General features: G+C 39.1%; 1 long non-coding RNA gene across 1 annotated transcript; it reads left to right on the top strand.

Annotated features, from left to right (window-relative positions):
* Positions 1-816: 816 nt before the first annotated feature.
* On the top strand, positions 817-22,824 carry LOC124985087 (uncharacterized). The gene is made up of 3 exons (XR_007108803.1): positions 817-951; positions 21,622-21,768; positions 22,105-22,824. It is a non-coding gene; the product is annotated as an uncharacterized LOC124985087 (long non-coding RNA).
* Positions 22,825-23,592: the final 768 nt, after the last annotated feature.

Here is a 23,592-nt window from a genome sequence, read left to right as displayed (position 1 = left end):
CTGCTCTCCATTTCATTTGTGCCCACATAGTGTAATCTTGTTACTAGAACTGAAAACGTAAAGGGGATTAGTTTCAGGAATAAAGGAGGAAACACGGAAACACAGATGTGCTCCAATTCTCTATTTCCTTTGACTCTAGTACATCAATTACAGCAGTATCAGCCAGGTAGACAGAAGATGAAATTCAATGAAAACATCACCTGTTCCTAGTACAATCGATTGTTTCCTAAATGACTGTTGTAACCAATTTTACTTTTCCTATCCTTCCACTTTCAATTTTGCACTTAACTTCAAATAGCTTAAACACATAACAGTGTGCACATGGAAAAACTTACATTCTTTTGTCCTATAAATCAAAATGCTATACTATTTATGACTAAATTTAATGTAATTGCTTGAAGTTTCACTTAATTCAACCTAAAATTGTGCACTAAATTCATTCAAAGAGAATTTTTTTTCCAAAATATAGATGGATGAAGTAACCTAAATTTGATCACAAGCTTACCTAAAAGATATGAATAGATTGGTAGAGGAAAAATCATCATTGCCAGCAAAACTGCTAAAAACACGTTCACAACAAAAGAATGGGATAAAGGCCAAGAACATCATTTTATGAGGAGAATAGCACGCATTTATTTATCGCATGGTTCTAGTGACTCAGAACTTCTAAAAGCAGATATCGGAGAAATCAAAACTCCGTAGAGTAGAAGTTGTTAAACCTGTTTTTTACGCAGAACCTGTTTAGATCGATTGCTGGGATGTTTCTTAATCTCTATTAATATTTTACTTCTCAAATTGTTAATAGAAGATAAGACCGTCTAGTTCCTGTGTTAAAGGTGTGCTCAGGACAGTGTGTCCCACATGAACGCTTGCCATGGATAGCCCGGCCACCCTAGGACAGCCTGCCTGCATGGAGAAAGAGGGTCAGTGTCACAGGGCCTCCCTGTAAAGGTAAGAGGAGGTCTAGGGGGTGCAAGCCTCCTTCCTGAGTGTGGGGGCTGGGCGGCTCCGGAAGCCCTCCCTGGAAGTGTGGCTCTGCGGTCCTGTGACTAGAATTCATGGGGAGGGAGTTGATGGAAAGCTCCCCAGTTCCTCTGGTTCTGAAAACACAATTCCTTTCCTAACCAAATGTCTTCCCGACCCCCTGTGAATAGGATGATTTATGAACTCTATGTGGTGTCCCCATTGTCCTCTAAGATCTGACAGAGAGTGTGGCATGATTCTCCAAGAAAAGGGTGGGGATATTTCATGCTTTCCTTCCGTAGGGAGCTCCTCCTTCTTCCTGCAGTTGGTCAGGAAGTTCTGTGCCTCGAAGCCTCTTGGTGTCCCTCATCCCCATCTGCTCCCCATGAAAAGAGTAGCTTGGTGAGGTTGAGAGAAGCCCTTCCCAACTCCCTGGCTCTGCATGGATCCCAGAGCTCAAGCTGCCTGGAAAAGAAACTGTACAATGGAAATAGGATTCTGTGGCTCCTGGGAGTGGGTGAGGAAGGAAATTTGCAAATCAAATTGGAAGTCAACAACTGTGTGAGCTCCTGAGTGCTGAAGGATCACTGATGCCCTTTGTGGGGACGAAAGGGCTTAAACCGAGGACGGGGTTCTATCTTCCTTACCTAATGCATTTTTAAAGGAATTTTACTATTTGTTCCAAAGGTTAGTATGATCAGAAGATGCTACTAGCTTTATAAAACTTTGCACCAGAGTGGGAAAAACAAACTATAAGAAGTAAATAATGTGTGAGTGATAAATAAGGAAACATATATGTAGCAATAGCCAAGGTGTCAGTCATTACAGTCCGATAATGTTAATAGGAAACATGCTGTTCAGGAAAATGTCCTTTGCCATGCTTGGAATTTGTTTAAAAAATGTGGAGGCAAACATTTAAAGATTTTAGGGGCTGTTTTTATGTTGGCTAAAATGATACTTTTACTTCCAAAACAAACCTAAAAAGTTGTTCCAAAATCAACAAACTTTTAGAACATTCATCTGTTTCAATAAAAAAAATATTTTGATTAAATTAATTAAATTTACCATTTACATCATCTTAAAATGTATATATTGCACTCTTTAAAAGTTGAATAGAGATTACAATAAACCAACTGTTATAAACGTTTGCTGCGAAGAATCGATTTCACTTCTTTCCCACAGTTCAACAGAGCTGCTACGCCATTTTGGAGGTGATGAGGTGGTTGGTACCCAAGGCAGGTAAACAGAGCTGGCTCCCAAGAACCAGCTTGGGCCTGGCTTTTCTTGTGTGTAAGGAGACAGTGTCAAAAATATACAGATGGAAAGAAATTTAAAGCATCAGATGTCAAGAAAAGCCCATGGAAGTTTACACAATTCTCCCTGTGTAAAGTAGTTTTATTTTCTGAAATTCCTTTAAAAAATCCATATAACGTTAACGTCGATGTCTCATAGAACTAAGTTTCCTTTACCTCATTTCCATACTGATAGGTATCTACACGTGTTACTTGCCTCATTTTCGATTTTGAAAATGAGTTTTCCTTGTATTAACTAATCATCTTTGCCTAATATTATCTTCAACTAAGATTGAGAGTAATCCATATTCAATCCATCATCAAATGTTTGCTTGATTCCTACTACACATCCACCATTTTTGTGGCACAAGACTCAAAAGAAAAAAAATCTGGGCAGGTGGTTACAGGAAAGTGAGGCTCCAGATGAAGATTCAAGGAAATGAAAAGACAAGGGGACAGTTGAGAGGTGGCACATACAACTCTCTGCATGTTATGGATGTGAGTTCATTTAATCTTCATAAAAGAAAGTATCTCCGTTAAAATTTTCTAAATGAAGACATGGGGACAGGGAGGTTAAATATCTGTCAAGTCTTCTATGTCTCCATAGCAAACCCTGAGTTCTGGACCGTTAGAGCCTCATGCCTTAGTCTGTCAGTAGCCTTCCAAAATTTCTGTCAGTGCAGTAGGGGAACACTTGTCAGCACGCCCCCAGGGCCTTCCCCTGGTCCACCTGCGATCAAGAACACCCCGCCACCAGTGGTAGGGACAGATGGCTCATTTTCCTCTGGTGTCCTTCTGCACAGAATTCCTGCTGCTGTGAATGTCACCAGGTGTCTCCTAAGGAATATTTAAGATGCCCCTAGAAGTATTCCTCCCCTATGAAGTTGTTTTCTCCTTTGTACCTCCAAGCACAGATGTGTGCTGTCTAAACTCTTTCCACCTCCACCACCATTACCCCTCCTGTGAAATCTTAATTCTTTCACATCACACTGGTATCTCCTGTGAGTAAGAGAGAGTGACCCCCTTGAAAGCAAGTCCTTCATCTTCTTCACCTTAATATTCCTTTGCCAATTGCTGCATCTGTTTAGCATCTGGTATGCATTAGATGCCTGTTAAATATTTACTATAACAGTGAACAATCAAGGCATGAGTGAGACATTTCCAGAACTACTTAAGTTAGACTAAATTAGAAGAGGAAACTGAGATTTCAAACATGAACCATTGGGGGGAGATCCAAGATGGCAGAAAAGAGGAAGTTGCTTTCCTGGTTGCTCTGTGGTGTCAAAGCAAAAAAGCAGACAGGCAGTTTCTCTGCAACGTGGGTAAACAAATAAAAGGGAGAAGGGGACTTTCCTGGAACCTAAAAATAGACATTCAAAGCAGACCGGGATAAAGAAAGTTGGATACAGTAAAACAAGAAAAAAATCCCCAGGGGCACAGCCACTGCCATAGCGAGACTGGAAACTCCAGCCAGAGTCGACCCTCCATGAGCATAGTAGAGGGATAAGTAATTAAAAGAATCCCCATTTGGGGGAAGCCAGATGTGTTTCTGGGTCCAGAGTGTTTAGAGACCAAGGACAGTGCCCCAAAAACTGAAGGACTCTGCATAATATCGGAGGGTGGGGAAAGAATGAACCATCTCTCCAGGGGTGTGCAGAGGACAAAGGAAGGAACCATTCTGTAACTGCGGTTCAGGGCCCAGCAACTGAGGAAGATGATTACTAACCACCCTGAGTTTGACCTGAAATACAGGCCAGTAAAATCACATTGCATGACATAGATTGTACTTAAGTGACCAGAAGAAAATCAAAGGTGGAGAGAGGTTTAAGTAAGGGACACTGGTCATGGAAATCTACCCGGGTTCTACCCACCTCCCACTCCGACTACTTACAGGACTGGCTGGGAGAGACACATCTGGCCAGGAATTGGAGTAGAAGAAATTGTTTGAACTGAACCCAGACCAGGAAACATGGAGTCTGCAGGTGATGTAGGGGACTGAGAATTGGCTCCCCCACCACTTGAATGGAACCAGATCAATTGGTATTCAGCAAAGAACCCAGAGCTCACCTAAGCCTAAATCCTGCCTCCATGAACTCTGCATACAGGATTACCTCTCTCACTCCAGCAATCCAGAAGACCCCACCTAAAATTTACTGAGAAGAGGAGCTGAGAATATTTTGAACTCCAATGGAAAGAATTTTGAAAGTTTTCATCAAGATTCTTTTTCATTTCTATCTTTTTTTAAATTTTTTTTCACAATTTAATTGTGACCTTAGTAATATATGAACATTTATACACTTTCCTATCTTTTCTTCTCATCTCTAGAATTTTTTTTTTATTGTAAACAAATGGAATACATGTTGTCTCTCTGTTTGTACATGGAGTAAAGGCATACCATTTTTGAAGTCAGTTATTTTACATGGATTCCTTTTTTGTGAAGTAGGATGTTTGATTAGTATATTTTAATTTTGTTTTGTATTCTTTTATTTTTATTTTCATTTTAATTTTTTTTCTTTTATATATATGTTCCTCCTACCTGTTTCCCTTGATTTTCTCTTTTCTTCTGCTAATAGTCAATCTCTATCATTCTTTTTCACTGTTCCTTTAATCTTTTACTTCTGTCTCCTCTTCTTATAATCATCATAACCTATATCACTTCTGTTTTCTCCTAGTCCACTCAAAATGGTGTAAACCATTTTGCACACTTGCTGTTTTTATTATAGAAAATAACTAATCATATCATTTCTGTTTAATGTGATAATTAACATTGTAGATATTGTAGCAGGATTTATTTGGTTTAATGCTGTAATTGTTTGCATTGGTTGTTGGCATTATTTGTCTCCCCTTAAACAGTGAGGTACTAGAAACCTTCAGGGACACTCTAAGTTCCACAGGGAAGAAAATATACTGCCTCACATCCATACTGGTAGTTGGGTTGATACACAAACACCTTGAAAAAGCAAAGAAACAAATTGCCCCTAGCAAACCCAGATACTCCAGTAACAGAATTCATCAATACCACAGTGGAAGAAATATCAGAGAAGGAGTTTAGAATTTTCATAATGAAACTGATCTGTGAAGTAAAGGAGATGTTAGAGAGCAAATACAGGTACCAAAAGAGCACTTCAATAAATAAAGAGTGATTGTGAAAAAAATCTGAGCAGAAATCCTTGAAATGAAGGAAACAAACAAACAAACAAAAGAAATTAAAAATTCAATAGAAAACATTACCAACAGACTAGACCACTTGGAAGACAGAACTTCAAGCAATGAAGACAAAATATATAATCCTGAAAACAGAGTTGACCATAGATGGAAGATGTTAAGAAACCATAAATAGAACTTCCAAGAATTATTAGATAACATGAAAAGAACACATTTAAGATTTATCAGGATAGATGAAGGTGCAGGGATACAAACCAAGGAACCCAATATTTTCAATGAAACAATATCAGAAAATTCCCCAAATCTAAAGAATGAAATGGAAAATCAAATACAAGAGGTTCACAGCACCCCAAATGTGCAGAATTGCAAAGACCCATATCAAAGCATGTTATAATAAAAATGACTAGCATACAGAATAAGGATATAATTTTAAAGGTTGTGAGAGAAAAATATCAGATCACATATAGGGGGAAACCAGTATGGATCTCAGCTGATTTCTCAACCCAGTCCCTCAAAGCTAGAAGGTCCTGGAATAACATATTACAAGCTTTGAAAGAAAATAATGCCAACCAAGACTCCTATATTCAGCAAAATTAAGCTTCAGAATTGAAGATGCAATAATATCCTTTCAAGTTAAACAAAAATTAAAAGAATCCAGATTCAGGAAACTTGTACTTCAGAATATTCATGGAACAAAATATTCCATGAAGATGAAATGAAAAAAACAAAAGTGAAAACCATGGAAGGGACTATTACACTAAAGTAATATTCAAACAAAGAAGAAACTAATTCAAATTAAAAACAAGAACTACACCAAAATGACCAGGAACACAAATCATATCTCAATAACAACCTTGAACATTAATGGCATAAACTCAACAATCAAAAGACATAGACTGGCAGATTGGATTAAAAAAGAAGACCCAACAATATGCTGTCTCCATGAGACTCACCTCATAGGCAAAGACATCCACAGACTGAAGGTGAAACGTTGGGAACAACACATTCCTCACATGGACTGTGTAAAAGAGCAGAGGTTTCTATCCTCATATCAGATAAAGTGGACTTCAAACCAAAGTTAATTAGAAGGGACAAAGAAGGACACCTCATACTACTTAAGGGAATTATACATTAACAAGTCATAAAAATTATAAAATATTTATGCTTCAAACAGTGGAGCATCTATTTACATCAAACAAACCCTTCTCAACTTCAAGAATCAAATAGACCTCAACACAATAATACTGAGTGAATTTAACACATGTATCTCACTACTGAATACATCTTGCAAACAAAAATTGAACAAAGAAACTCTAGAACTAAATATACATCAATAATCTAGACTTAACAAACATATATAGTATATTTCATTCATAAAACAGCAAATACACTTTCTTTCCAGCAGCAAATGGATTCTTCTCTGAAACAGACCATTCCTTATGCCATAAAGCAACTCTCAGAAAATACAAAAAAAAAGAGATTATACCCTGAATCCTATCAGATCATAATAGAATGAAATTTGAAATCAATGATAGAATAAAAAATAGAAACTACTATAATACTGGGAGACTAAATAATGTGCTATTGATTGATGATTGGATAATGGAAGAAATCAGGGATGAAATTAAAAAATGCTTAGAAATAAAATTAGAAATAAATTAGAATAGTGACAAAACATATCAAAATCTCTTAGACATCATGAAGCTAGTGCTAGAAGGAAAGTTCATTGCATTTAGCTCATTCATTAAAAGAATAGAAAATTAACAAATAAAAGACCTAACACTACATCTCAAAGCCATAGAAAAAGAAGAACATATCAACACCAAAAGCAGTAGAAGACAGGAAATAATTAAAATCAGAGCTTAAATCAATGATATTGAAACAAAAGAAACAATTAGAAAAATTGAAAAAGACAAAAAGTTTGTTCTTTGAAAAAGTCAATAAAATTGATAAATACTTAGCCACATTAGTGAAGAGAAAGTGAGAGAAAACTCAAATTACTAAAATTCATGGCAAAAAAGGAAATCTCACAATGGACACTACCAAAATACAGATGATAATTAGAAACTATGTTGAAAATTTATACTCCAATAAAATAGAAAATCTTGAAGACTTCAACAAATCTCTAGAGACATATGACCTACCCAAACTCAACCAGGAGAACATACATAATTCGAACAGATCAATCTTAAGCAATGAAATAGAAAATGCCATCAAAAGCCTACCAACTAAGAAAAGTCCAGACCTGATGAATTCTCAACCAAGACCTTCAAAGAGGAATTAGCACCAATACTTGTCAAATTATACCATAAAGTAGAAAAGGAAGGAGCCTTTCCAAACTCATTTTATGAAATTAGTATCAAACAAAGACCCCATCAAGGAAAGAAAACTTCAGACCAATATCCCTTATGAACAGAGATGCAAAAATTATCAATAAAATTCTGGCAAATGGCATACAAAAATATATTAATAGATAGTGCACCATGATCAAGTGGGGTTCATCCCAGGGATGTGAGGTTGGTTCAACATATGAAAATAAATAAAAGTAATTCATCACATCAATGGACTTAAAATTAAGAATAATATAAACATCTCCATAGATGCAGAGAAAGCATTTGACAAAATACAGTACCCCTTCATATTCAAAACACCAGAAAAACTAGGGATAGTAGTAACATTCCTTAACACTGTAAAAGTTGTCCATGCTAAATTCAAGGTCAACATCATTCTAAATGAATAAAAATTGACAGAATTTCCTCTGAGAACTGGAACAAAGACTAAGGATGATGACCTCTTTCACCACTATTATTCAACCCTGTCCTTGAAACACTAGCCAGAGCAATTAGACAGAAGAAATTAAAGGTATACAAATAGGAAAAGAAGAACTCAAACTAACACTATTTTCTGATGACGTTATTTTATATTTAGGAGATGCCAAAAATTCCACCAGAAAACTTCTACAACTAATAAATGAATTCATCAAAGTAGCAGGATATTAAATTGACACCCATAAATCAAATGTGTTCTTAAGTATCAGTGATGAAACCACTGAAAGAGAAATTAGGAAAACTATCCCATTCACAAAAAAATAAAACACTTGAGACTCAGTCTAACAAAAGAAGTGAAAGACCTCTACAATGAAAACTACAGAACATTAAAGAACAAAATCGAAGTGGACCTTAGAAGATAGAAAGATCTCCCATGATCTTTGATAGGGAGAATTAATATTGTCAAAATGGCCATATTATCAAAAGCATTATACAGACTCAATGCAATTCCACATAAAATCCCAATGACATTCTTCATAGAAATGGAAAAAGCAATCACAAAATTCATTTGGAAAAATAAGAGACCCAGCATAGCCAAAGTGTTCCTTAGCAAAAAAAAAAAAAAAAAAAAAAAAAAAAAAAAAAAAAAAAAAAATGAAGCAGGAGACATCATTTTCCCAGACTTTAAATAATAAATACTACAGAGCCATAGTAAGAAAAACAGCATAGTATTGGCACCAAAACAGATACATAGACCAATGATGCCGAATAGAAGACACATAGACAAACCCACATAAATACAGTTATCTCCTAGTAGACAAAGGCGCCAAAAACATGCATTGAAGATAGCCTGTTCAACAAATGGTTGTAGGAATACTGGAAATCCATATGTAGCAGACTAAAATTAAACCTCTATCTCTTACCCTGCACAAATATGAACTGAAAGTGTATCAGAGACATAGGCACTAGAACAGAGACCCTGCGCCCAAGAGGAAAAAAAAATAGTAAAATAGTCTCAGATTTCCACCATGTCTGCTTAGGAATTAAGTTCCTTAACAAGACTCCTGAAGTGCAAGAAGTGAAATCAAGAATCAAAACATGGGATGGATTCAAACTAAAAATCGTCTTCACAGCAAAGGAAACAATGAAGAACATGAAAAGAAAGAGTCAGCAGAATGGGGAAATCTTTGCCATCTGCACCTCAGATAGAGTATGGTTTTTAAACAGATTTTTAGAAGTGCTTTATAGTTAAACATAATATTGAGGTTCATTTTGACGTAATCATACATGCATGGAGTAAAACTTGCTCAGTATCAATCCCAAGTACTTCCTCTTCCCCTGCCATTCAAAACCATGAAAATCTGAAAAAGAAAACTATTCCCAAACTAACCAACCTGAAATTTTGCTTTAATGACATCTATCAAGTGTTGAGACTCATGTAAATTTTTCCCATATATTGTACGACCAAGAAGCAGTCTGTACATTCTTGGTGAATGGTGTGGAGGTAACCCAATGTGTTTTAAGTAGCAAACATGCCAAACACTTATCTTTCACTTACCTTGCAATATATTACTTGTAGCCTCAACACACTATGAACTCTCTGATATTCCCTGATCCCCATGTCAAGCCTTTACACAGGTTTCATGGACTTAATGGAACTTAATGAAATTTTTAAAGGGAAGTTCTGCTTGCTTTTCATCCCAAGAAGTTATATTTTTTGATGCTTTATGCCTGTATGAAGATTGGCCTTTCATGTGCATAATAGGAAATTAAAGTGGACATTCCCCACTTTTGATTTTCTCAGAACCACAGTTTGGTGCCTAAGTTGCTCATATATTTAAATGTATTGCACTTCCAACTGCTGAAAAGTAAAAGGTTCCCTGTGGAAAAGAGGAGGAAATTGCAAGTTTCTTCATGAGCTTCCTGGGGATTCTTTCTTTTACTATGGTCAGGGTAGAACCAGGTGATTATAGGAAGTACACTGTTGGCGTTTTTTCTTTGGAGAATTACCAATCTGCCAAGTCTCCTCTCTGGCAGGGTAAGCCAGGACCCAGACAACTCAGACGCCTTAGAGGCTGCCACCCTTCTCTCAAGTCAAGGACCAATGTCAAAACTCCACTTAATTTTTCATGGTACCTGTCCTGCAAGCATGGATCTGAAGGAAGCTTGTTCAGTGTATGGCAGACTCTCCTGTACACCACCATGCATGTCTGAGACAGAGCATAGAACATAAATGTGAAACGGGCAAATTCTAGGAACTCCAGACCTCAGCACTGTAGAGTCTCTCTGGCACTTTTCTAACGCTCCTGAGAATGCAGAGCTAATGATATTTTCTTAGGCTGGATGCTTCCCTTTGAGTATTGTGGAGCCTAAGGCACATCCTGGCGTTTGTTATGTAGTCAACATAAAACATGCAGTCAGTGTTTTGTGGCAATAATTTTCCCCAGCCACTTCATTTCTGATTATTCATGGCATCCTCAGTCCCACATAGTTTTGTTCGCATGGGAATTGCAAAGCTTTTTCTCCATGGATCTGACTTCTAAACAGAGAGGCAAAAGCACTAGAGCAAATTTATCAGATCCGAGGTATCTCTCTTTAATTCCCCTGCCACTGCACACTCAGACCATGCCGACCTGCAGCATTAGCCAGGCTCCTGTGAAAACACTGTAGACAGCACAGCTTGAGCGACATTCACTTCTCACGGTTCCGGAGGGTGGAAGTTCAAGATTGAGTTTCCATCAGATCCTGTGTCTAGTGAGGATTTGCACTTTCGTGGCCCAACCTGGGCAATCCAGGACCATTTCTGCATCTCGAGATCCTTAACATGCACATCAGTTCCGTTTGTGTCCCAGGTCCCCAGTGGAGGACCTGCCTCTGGAGCCCACCTCTGCACTGGAACAGGAACTACACACCAGATCCAGGTGGTCCAGGTGATCCAGAGCTGGGTCCCATGCCCAGAGTCTTTATCACTTACTCTCCAGACGTTCCGAATGGGACTCTCAACACAGCTATATCTCCTGGCCACTACTAAGTGCCAGTGACATTTCCCCAGACTGTACTTACAGAGACTTCCTTACAGGACAAACGGTGACCTCTCTAGGCTCCAGCGGGTGGATGGACACTTGTAAGTGAGCGCTGAGTGTGCATGGTCAGGTCTTCCTCCTCGGGGGGATAGTTCATCTATTTTTTTCCTTTCTTTTATTATTCTTTTACTAAATTTCTGTCCTTTTAAAATATGTTTCTACATTTCTGAATCATACTGATTTAGACGAAGTCCTTGCAGACAGAGGCCTGGTCCCCTGGGTTCCACCTGCTTGCCTTGCACGTGGCAGTGAATTACCACACTGATGACAGTGACACTCCTCAGGTGGAACTGAGAATGATTTCAGGGTTCTTCTCTTCTTAGCATTTTTTCTTTTTTACAAACTACAGATCACTGCTCAGCTTTATAATAAATATTCCCGAGTGAACAGTGATCATCGCAATTCCCACAGGTCATTTTGAAAGAACATGAGTACATACACATTAGTTATTTACTTTTCTTATTATTTGTGTTTGAACAACCAGTGATTTTTTTTGAGATGCAATAAAAAATAAGATCGTTATCTACTCAAACGTGATGCCTACAATTTATATTTGATAATACTCTAAAATTCTTTGAATTTGGCATCGTTTTGTGATCATTACTCTTAGATTTAATCTTAAAATAACTTCCAGTTCACAACAGAATCAGAAAACCCACCTCTTCCTTTACGGCTTGGTATTTGAGTTCATCACAGATCCCACCTCTAATCAAAGTTACCTCTTGAACTCCGGCTTGGGTCACAGAATGGTCACATTCGTTCTCTGTGTCTGCAAGTGCCAAATCACGTAACTTTTGTAAATTGGAACCAAATAAATTTATTTTTTATGTTCTGGCAACCAGAAGTCCCAAATCGGCACATTGGCTTGCCATCATGGAGTTGGAGGACGGTGCTTCTCCTGGAGGCTCATGGGAAATTCTGTCGCTTGCCTCTTCAGGCTCCTGTTGGTTGCTGAGCATCTCTGCCTCCGTCTCATGTTGCATTCTGTCTTGTCAAACCTCCCTCTGCCTCTCGCCTCCAAAGACTTGAGATAGCATTTAGGCTGACCTGGGCAATCCAGGATGATTTCTGCATCTTGAGATCCTTAATTTACACATCTGAAAAGACCATTTTCAAAATAAGACAAGATTTACAGGTTCAAGAAATTAGGACCCTGGAAAACATTATTGTGTCTACTAAGGATGTGAAAAAAAAATAATTAAGGAGAGAGAGAGAGAATCAAAAGAGGCATGGCCACACCCTCCACATTCTCAGCACCTTGGGTCACTGGCTGCTTTCCTGCTGGAGGTGACGGAGACAGTAGGAAAGAGTGCCTATTACTTGGTCAGCAACCGTTTTGGCATTGGCAGGAGATATTTCAGATCTGAACATCAGACAAAAGTAATCTCAGAACAGTACTCAGCTGGCATCACCAACTGCCACCAGGACAGCATCAGCCACAAGTAGCCTGGGCATCAGCCAAAGTACCTCCTTCTTCAGAAGGGACAAGGGCATATTAGGTTGCAATAAATGGCATCGCAGCTGATGTCAACTGTAGAATCAAGTGCAGACATTACGACTGTGACTCAGAGAAAGAAAAAGGAAACAAAACAAATGCAGAACAGAAAACAAGCAGGAGGAGTATTAAAGGGACCTTTCGAAGACACAGCTCATCAGGATGTTCCAAAATTATTTCCAGGGATTTTCGTAGTAACCCATCATTTCAGCAGAACTGAGAAATGGAGTACTGGAAAAACACTCCTTGATGCCATCCGCGGTCATCCCAGAGGTGGCCTTGGTTTGGGAAACACAGGACACATCGTGCTCATCCTGTTCCTTTGTCCCATAAAGTCCTCTATCAACTCTGTGTGTCCTTATTCTGTGGTTTTCTGTGTGGACCATTCACATCATGATATCTTTAGCATAAAGAACATAGAAGAATCCACTGTGCTGTCACGCTTAAATGGAGACAGTTTCCCCAGGGGCAGTCCTTTGGCGTGGCGCCTACAAGCCCACATGCAGGGATGTTTTAGATCTACGTGCTTCTCAGAGGCGTTTGAGGTCTGCTCCTTGCCCTGCCAGCCTGTCAGTCTGCTTGGGTTCTCACCGCAGCATGCTGGGCTCTGTGGACGTGCCCTAGGACAGGCTCTGCCAAACAGGAGACACCGTCCTTTCTGGTTCATCCTGGGTGCCTGTGACTCTCTGGACATTGACAGGCTGTCTCTCATGATTTAGCAACTAATTCTATTTTCTTGAAGAGTCCACAAATATTCCACAATAAAAGCTGGTGACTCTGTGCCTCTGGAGGTCTTTTATGCAGCACGATGTCATTTGCACTCCAAGACTGAGATCATTACATTTGAAATGTTATCTCTAGGGTCTTGCATGAAATAGGTGCTTGGTAAATGTTCTTAAAGTGAAAGAATTTGATCTATGTGGCTATGGCCATTTTATTGATTGGTAGAGAAAAATATGGAATCAGAAATCCTAAATTCAGTTTTTTGTTTCTCCAAGGTAGAAATATTTGACACCTCGAATGAAATTTTTGAAATCTTTCTTCTCAACTCACATTTCAACTAAATCTTAGATAATAACAAGTTTTTTTTTTCTCACTGATTAATAAACAATTTTTTGTAAAATTCTTATTTCTGGGGAAATATATCTCTTTTTAAAATTTTTTTCTCAGTGGAGCAGGTGCCAAGAGAAACAGATCAGATGGGACTGGTCAGGAACGAAGCTGAGTAGCCAAGAGCAGAATATAAAAACCCAGTAGGGAACTAATTTGGAGAGGGATGGCAAGAGGCCAGTTGCTCAAAGAAAAGAAATAAAACTACAAGTGAGCCAGCGTGGAAGGCAGAACCAGGGTCAAGGTTAGTGGGAGAGAACAGCACAGTTGGGCTCATTGTGGGACAGATTTGGAGCTAAGGAATTCAATGTCAGGGCTTTATTGACGTTTGGGTGTCTCACCTCCACCAGAGAAGCAGACCTGGTTGGTAGATATAGCATTCCTGGTTCGAAGATGTAGCTACCTCTACCAAGTGCTTGTTAGTACCCACTTTCTGCCTCTTGATAAATACATAATTAAACGGCTGCCACTGAGCAACCGGGACCAACCAATGAGTTCCTCCAGAGGATGTTGAATTTGGAGAAATGCACATTCGGTCATTCTACTTCCATTCCAAAATTTAAACAAACCAACAGACAAACATTATTGAATAAAATTAAACTCCCCGCAAAATGACAAGTAACTTGTTACAGTTTGGATATGAGGTATCATTTAAAAAACTCACGTGGCAATGCAGAATGGTCACAGGTGCAATGATTAGATTATGATAACTAAAACCCAGTCAGTGGATTAATTCATATGAGCAATTTGAAAGGACAGCTGTTCCTTATGGAATTTGTAGGCAGACGGGGTGTGGCTAGAGAAATTAGGCCATGGTGGGCATGCTTACGCTCTATTTTGTCTCTGGATCCTTGTTTTCTCTCTTTGCTTCCTCTGAGAATGGAACAGTTTCCCTCCGCTGAGCCCTTCTGCCATGATGCTCTGTTTCACTTCAGATCCAGAGTAATGAATTTGAATGACCATGAACTGAACCTCAGAAACTAAAAGCCTAAAATAAACTTTTCCTCCCCTAAGGTGTTCTTCTCAGTTATCTTGACCACAGTAACAAAGAGCTGACAAACACATAGCTGTAGAGTTATTGTGCTTACATGGCAAGAGTTTGGCTCATGTTGTAAGACATGGAGTCTTACAGTTCAGCACCTATCATGTGGTCCCTCAAAACAAAACAAAACAAAAAAATCACCTACAGTAGAAAAGTCTCCAAGAGCTGTCTGGTTTACTGTATCAATATAACACAACATACTCCTGATCTCTCTACTCCAGTGCTCAATAGGAAGAGTTACTTGGCTTCCTGAAAGTAATAAGCCAAGCGGGGTGAATGCTGCTTGGGGAAAAATGCAGGAATGAAGACAAAAAATGATGATTCTGGACTGTCTACAGATGAAGATCCACTGGGTTTTGAAAGGGTGTAGCTACATTATGACATGTGGCAAAATTTAAATTTGACATACAGAGGTATGCTTACAACTTGAAGCTTTTTCACTGGTGGATTTCAGTGACATTATCTGCCCTATGATTCCTAACTTGTGCAAGCCATATTAATTTGGCCAGGTCCAATTTTACAAGGTAGTATATACAGCAAATCTAGTTCTTCATTTATTGTAAAAGAGCATTATATCAATAAATAAATAGTAAATGCTTTGATTTCTCTGCAAGGAAGACAGATAAATTTGAGTTAATCTTTATACTTGTTACAACTGCTGAATGCTCTGAATGCAATATGCAGTTCCTTATCTCAGAAGGGGAAAATGATAACTGCCTACTCATTTCTAAATGGCTTTCTGGTGAAAAAAAACACCTTAATGTTTGCATTTTGTGTTTGCATAAATTATTCACCCCCAGGATTTATCTGTAACTTGGCAGAGCTTGGCAATTAGGAGCTTCAATTTACATTTGGAAAATAAGTTTGGTAGTAAAATATTATTAAGTCAGGTATACAAAATCTTACACATTTTTTGATTCATAGATAAATCCTAGTGATCCATAGTTTAAAACATCATGTTCTATTCTGTCAACAAAATTCCAAGGAGCATAACCAAAAGATTTTCATGAACTTTTAAATTTTTTGAGATACACTCATGCTATCGGCTTTATGTTTGCATAAAATTTATGTCACCTAAGTTAAACTAATTACATTGCCTTAACGAACTTTTTTCTTCCCAAAATTTACCTTTGAACATTGTTTCATAATGGTCATGATATTGGCATGTTCAATTAAAATCATATTTGTTTGTTAGTAAAAACAACAGCTAGGTTTGAATCAGTCAGCCCCAGCATAAATGGCACAGCTCTCTAGAAATGCAGGTCTCTTTATTTCTTGTGGAGCTACTAGGACGGCCAAAGCCATATGGCAGAAACAGACCCAGACTAGGGCAGCCAAGCTTACCTGCAGAGGGTGGCATCAGGGGATTAAATGGATCCCCAGCTAAGTGAAGCCGTCAGTCACCAAGCCGGGGATTCACTTCTAGTCCACCTGCAGGGCACACATAGCCCGTGGGTTGAAAATTAATGTGATCTAATCCCATAATATTATTCCATAATAAGAGTATTCCATAATCTCTGCAGATATCATTTTTGCCAACCTGGGAAGGAAGGAGCCTTTGGATGAGGAATGCTAACAAATTAGCACCTGAGGGCTGCAGGTGTCACTCAGGAGCAGAGCACTTACCTAGCAGGATTGAAGCCCTGAGTTCAATCCCTAGTCCCACAAAAATAAATAAATAAAATAAAACAAACTAGCTTCTGCCTGGAGATTTGTCGTACTTGCTGCTTTGACACTGAATAATAATTTGAGATTAGACACCATACATGTGCATACAGTGCATAATAAAGAAGAGTCAAACCTCTTGATTTTCATGCGTGATGGTTGCAAGTCTTCTCTGGCCAAATGTTAAGCTATTGCACTCTGGTGGCTTCTCCTCGTGGTGTGAGAGATTCTCTTCTTAGCTCGCCATTGTACACTTCCAACAAACTGCTCTGCGCTGTGCTTGACACCCCTGCCACAGCAAGCGCGCCTGGACCTCCAGGTGAAGGGCAGCTCCTCCCGGTGCAGTTCCGGCTGGACCCGGGCTCTCAGCCCCCTGCGACTTCTCTCTGTATCTGCTAACAAATCTCGGTTCAATTAGACGCTGCTGTATTGATCCACAGGCCCATAATGGACTGTGACACCGAGGTAGTACACATTTGTGTTTGTAAATAAATGATGAAATGGCCAGGTACAAATGTTTTCTAAGGTGCCATGGGACATGGGCAGAGGATGCAGAGGATATGATCTTTAACCTCAGGCAAATCGCAAGCCAGACAGGGAGACGATAATGTGCAAGACTCATTTTCAAGTTAATGGGCCATGTTTCTTGACGAAGGTGATGTGTGAGGTCGATCTACAATACGCGGGCACTCCCGGGCATTCAGAAAGGTGGCATTTAACTTCTGGGTGCTGGCCAGTCACTCAGTCTTACCAGGCTTCAGAAAAAATTCAACCACATTCTCAGGTATGTAAGTGTGAAGTGAGCGTCAGGGATCCTCGGGAGCTGCTGGACTGTGGTCCCTCCTTCCCAGCTCCCAGCAAACCTCGCTCACAGGAGTCCTTCCTCAGCTCCACACCCGCCACCCCGACTGCCTGCACGCGGCGAGCCCCTCCTTACAGGAGCCAGATGTAGTGACTGGGTGAGGCACGCGGAAGCTGGGCAGCACCTCGGCCCAGGAGTCTCGGGGGCTTCTCCAGGGGTGATGCCTTTCTTGCTAAGGCTCTGAGGCCACCAGGGGCGGGAGACCAGCTGCACACCATTTTCACTGACCCCAGGGTCACGGGGAGTTCTCTCAAGGGCCTTCTACTTTCATCCAGTCATGAGCTAATAGAGCACGCGGGGCATTCATGCCTGGGTGGGACCTGTTGGCTTCTACCAGGTTTTCTGACTGACTGGCCGGCTGGGTGGCCCCTGGAGCCCTACGGGGACTCGGAGGGGGAGTGTGCCTGGGCGCACAGGAAGGAGCTAGACCAGGCTCAGGGACGGTGGGCCTGACACTCAGCACACAGTGCCAGTGACATACCCAGCCTGCGGCCACCCCGGGTAGATGGCTCCTCAGCACATCCTGCCCCATGCCACACAACTTCTATAGTCACCAGGAAGTGGCCCAGCCACAATACCACAACCAGCAAAGAAGTGCAGAGGGAGATTCTTTCATTTACAATATTTTATGTAGATGTTATTATTACACCAATAAATGTAATAAAGGTACTCATTTATTTAACTATAGCACAAAAGAGGAAAGAAATACAACTCTTCTTCTAGTCCTTTCGATATCTCACTAGCTGACTGAAGTTTGATTCTTTGAATGCAACGATAATGTATTAATGTTGGACAAATAATTATCCAGTAGATAGTAAATGGATTTTAATAAAACCAATATGTCAACAGAAGGTGCAATTTAAATACCTACTTAATCATACCACATATGAAGCCTCTTATTTTCTTAATTGTGCTTGAGTTTCAAAATAAAATAATAATGACAAGTGAAAAGGAAGGACAGGTTTTACTTTCACTCAATTTTTGAAAATAATTCACACATTAGGTAAAATTTACACTTTCCAAACAAAAAATATTACATCTTGTAGCACTAAGTCTGTTTTACCATTTTAAGTTTTCAAAACAAATAGAAGCTCTAGGTAGTCATGGAAAGGAGCAAGTCGAATCCTACTATTTAGATTTTATAACCACTATGCCACTGTCGTTTATTTGAAATATATTGTTGGAAAGTAGGTGTGCGGAGTACTGTTTTGACACATGACCTACGCCCACCTTCAAACCTTCATGAATCAATCTGTTAAAAACACATCTAATTCTTGCTGAGACAGGAGCTGACCACGTAATAGTGAATTGTCGGAATTAAGTTTCAAGTATTGAACGGTGTTACTAAAGGATAAGGAAGTTATTTTGCTAAGTTAAAAGATGCATGTGCACTATAAAAACTCAACTCTGTTCATGGTGTTGCTCAGATCTTGGACCAACAGAACCCCTGCCCCAGGACGATATTATCACCCACATTGTTTGGGATTATTGGCCTGTGGTGATAATGAAGAACAGATCAACATTTAGTCAGCTTTATCATTTTGGAAAAAATCCCTTCCACACACAATTCCTTTTTCTAAATTCTCTACAGTCCCCAGAGGATGTGGGTCTTACTTCCTTGCTTCTGGTATGTCTCTATCTTGCACTATGACATTTGCTTTACGTGGCTACACCAGGGATCTGAGCGGATGCCAAAGGGTTATTCTTTAACATGTTATGAGTTTGGAGGATCAAAATCCAAACCATGTTGTGCATATACAGAAAGAATGATTAATTCTAGCTGTGTATGACTATTTGTAACAGTGGTATTCTCTCGCAACTAACAGCTAAAATGATTGTGAAAAATAACCCATTATTCAGAGTCACCTAAAATTGTAAATCTTTAAGTAAAGCAATTCACAAGCTTACTCACCCGATTATTATTTTACCCACATACCTGATGCTGTTAGGCCCTGAGGCTCTACCAGCTAACCAAGACCCTGGTCTCTTTTCTCCATTAATGACATAGTATAATGGAATGCTGGCAAACATATTGTGCAGGAATTAATATGCAGTAATATTTTGTAAGATGTGCAGTAGAAGAAAGAGTGGAGTTCAACTGGATTTAACATCAACTCTAAAGGAAGCCTGGTCAAGTTAGCCTTTATTTCAAGAATGAAGACCACAGTTCTGAAAAGGGCTCTGTTCCCTGGAGGGATCAGATTCAGCCAGGGTGTGATGTGGAGTGAGAGGGTGACTAGCTGAGGCAACACAGCTTTCCAGGCTGAGGCAGGAAGGATCCAGGGCATCTTCCAAGAGCAAAGTCCCTGAATTTTACCTGACTGGAAGTCTCAGAAAGCTGTAGGTAACCAGGTGACATGACCAATGGCTATGTTCCTGGATCATTCACCAGTGCCTGGAGCCTAGACCGAGAAGGATTAAGGGAGGAATCAGGAAGCAGGAAGAGTCTGGTGACAGCAATGGAGAATGAGGAAGCCAGGAGATCCAGGAGGACCCCCAGGCTTCTGGCAAAAACCGGTCAAGAAGACAAAGGACAAGAAAGTCCAGTGGACATGCCAGCCAGAGAGTCAGGACCTCCTCAAAGAGGGACAGGGTGTGGGAGTGGGAAGTTAAAGCTTTGTGTTCACTGCACTGAGGATGGAGATTTCTCTGGGACATGCCATACAGGTGTCCAGTAGGTTGTATGTAAAAATCTAGGCAGGGAATGGTGCTGCAAACTGAGGTAAGTATTCCACAATCATTTATGTATGTAATGATTATACTGGTAAAGGTGCAGCAATTAGTTTTCATACAAAAACTAATATGTACTCTGGAATTCTGCATTTTTTTTATTCATGATATAATATACAACAATTCATTATTTCCCTGAAAGTTAGTGAGCAATTCAAAGCAAATAAAAATGTTAATGTTGGAAGTGTAATATTAGGGCACTTCAAGTAAATTTTTAAACAAAAAGCATATATATACCACAACATGGTATTTTATCCATGATATTTGAAACAAAATTATATCAATAAGATTATTTAAATATACATATGTACACACAGATTTTAAAAAGGGATGCCAGTCAGACAAGAGAAAAACCAATAAGATCTCTCAAGAATAAAACCAAGAATAAAAATGAATGCAAATGAAAATTAATTATTAATCAAATAGCATTAATAGTAACAGAAAGGTAAACTTTTTGCAATCTTGAATTTCATAGCAACTTTATCCATTGAACATTATGGAAACTCTACCTTTTATACAATAAAAGCCAGATACATGAAATTATGACAAAATATTCCTTCTGTGCCTAAAGATGATAGCACATTTGTTTCATTTAAAAATCAAAACAAAATAAAGACATAGACCATATACTTATGCTAATCATTGTAATAAATCAGGTCAGACTATGAATTGTCTTTCACAAAATAAGAGCTTTAAAATACAAGGAACTATAGTTTAGTAGTGCAAGATCTAACGCTGTTAGTTCTCTTTGAAAGCTGAATCATGCCTATCCATGACCAGTGTTAAATATTTAAATGGTTTACATTGACAAAATCTCTATTAAAGTTTTGCAAGGTAGTCATAAAATATACAAAAGAAGTTAAATTAACTTAATAAGTACTCATTGATATTACATGACATTATGACATTATATGATTCATCAATATGTTGTCTCATTGAAAATGCATAGTTTTGTGCTCTGTGCAAAATTTTAATGAAAATTGCACATCAATACCTCATTTCTGTCAATATCTGAAATTGCATCTGATGTTTGCTTCAGATAGTTTTTGTCTCTGGTTTTCAGGGAGTTGATATGTGCTTTTGTCATATAGTAGTATATGAAAGCAAAGAGATTGTAATCTCTATTTATTTGTAAATAAATAGAAAATAAAAATACATGTGTGAGGACTCCATGGTCATGTTGAATCACTTTAATCACTGGAAAAAAGTATTTTAAGATTGATATTATGAGCCATTAAGGTGAAATGTATACGGCTTAACTGTTCAGGTTTGAGAAATTCTAAGGGCACACAGGTATGGTGGATTAATGGATCCATCCCACTTTCTTAAATCCTACATCTTGTCAAACTAGACCATCTGAGAACTAGATCGTCTTCAAGTGTAAGTTCCATTCTGCTTTTCCTTTCTCAGCATTCTTTTCATAACTGTCCTTCCTTCTGTTTGCAGAGAGGTGGCAGGTTGTCTCATAAGACTGTGTGAGCTCTTTCATCTCAACTCTGTCCATCACCGTGGGAACAGGATGGCTGGGCCAGGCCCGGTTCCTAAGGTGATGCAGAGAGACAAGACGAGCAGAGCCTCCCAGCCTCTGGTGGAGTAAGTAATTTACCTGTGATGCGTAGGTCATGTAGGACCATGCACGAACCTGTGGACTCCCGTTACGGCACTGGCTCAGGCCAGTCCCTTTGTCAAGTGCTCTCATGGGCTGGTCCTAAGCAGATAGGATGAGAAATTTCTTTGCTGTAAAAAAGATTAAACAGCAGTTATTGGAAAGAAAATGAAAGTCCAAGCTGTTTTTTAGCTGTCCAATTAAAATAGATGCAATAAAAAGTAAATGAGCTGAACAGGAATAGATACACAGGGTCCCTGGGAGTATTAAAGAAAGATAAATGAGCACTTTTCTGAGATTCTTTTAGTGTGTTTTCCCGACAGTTCTTGATGCCTGTGTCTCCTCCTCACTGCTGAGATAACACCTATGTGACTAGGGTGTACGGCGGTTTCACCTGAAGGAAGAAAGATGGTTAAGAATCATCTCAGAATTGACAATCATAGAGGCTCTGACTGAGGTTTCTGTAGACCACCCAGGACAGCTGGGTGGAGCTGGCCCACATGAAGTCCCCACCGAGGGAATAGACCCACGCTTCCCTACCTCAAGGATTGCAGAGAACCTAAGTGGTGTTCTTCATGAGAATCTGCAATGTCTTCAACCAGGGTTGCAAACTAGAACCCAAGAGCCAAACCCTGACCACCGCCTATTTGTAAATAAAATTGAAATGGAACATAGTCACACCCATTTCTGTGTTATCTGTCTTCTTTGTACTATGATGACAAAGTTAAAGAAGTTTTAACAAAGATGAAGTCATAAATCCTAGATTGTTTATTATTTGGTTCTGTGAATTAAAAGTTTGACAACCCTTTTTTAAACTATGACCATTCTACTCTAACACATGTGTTTAAATGTTTGCAGAAAAACTAAACTTTGACCACTGTCCACACTATATTTTTAAGAGTATTTAGAAAACTAGCGAATCCCTCTTTTGTGCATTTCTGTCCTTGAAATACATTGTCAAGTACAATTTTAACTCTTTACCTGAAGCACTAGTTTTTGAAGTATCAGTTGATATTTTTTGTAAAGCAATCTCTAAAATAATATGCGGCTGGGTTTGTGGCAGGCTGGGGTTGTGGCTCAGTGGTAAAGCGCTTGCCTAGCATGTCTGAGGCACTGGGTTCGATCTTTGGCACCACATAAAAATAAATAAAATAAAGATATTGTGTCCATCTATGACTAATAAATTTTAAAAAATAAAATAAATAAAATAAAATAATATGCACTGTGATATGCTCAAACATGAAATGTGTAAGATATAAACAGTACAACTTTCTCCAGACAGGAAAGAGAGGAAATCACAGACGTGTCATCAATCACTCATAAATCTTGTGGACAAATAGGTAGCAAGTTACATATGCTAGGTTCATAAAAGTCGATATTAAATAAAAAGCTTTTTTTTTCTGTTATCATGAAAAATGAACTTGTGGAGAGATTGATAGTGCTTACCTTGCCCAACGCAGCTGAAGTCCCAACTGTGCTAAACAATGCAATGGGGAAGCTGTGGAGCTTCAAGAACCACTTGAGAAGCGACCTTCTCCTGTCTACATGCGTCTGCTTCAAGGTGGCGATGCAGAGCAAGCAAGGTCAGAGTTCAGTACCAGAGTTTTAGCAAGCAGAATAAGGAGATCCACTGTAGCACCAGCACACACTGAAGCCCCAGGGTCTGCAGTAAATGCAGTCGCAGGGCAGTGACTTACACCAAGGACTCAGGACGTGTTCTTTGCTTCTTTGAATTCCTTTGTCATAGGACAGCATAGAATGCTGAATTAGGAAATTTGATTTTCAGCATTTCTATCTTATTTAAGAAACTA

This window comes from Sciurus carolinensis, chromosome 5 (assembly GCF_902686445.1).
Source record: "Sciurus carolinensis chromosome 5, mSciCar1.2, whole genome shotgun sequence".
Lineage (NCBI taxonomy): Eukaryota > Metazoa > Chordata > Mammalia > Rodentia > Sciuridae > Sciurus > Sciurus carolinensis.
Note: the sequence above shows the minus strand (reverse complement) of the source record. Positions and strands in the feature narration are given on the sequence as shown.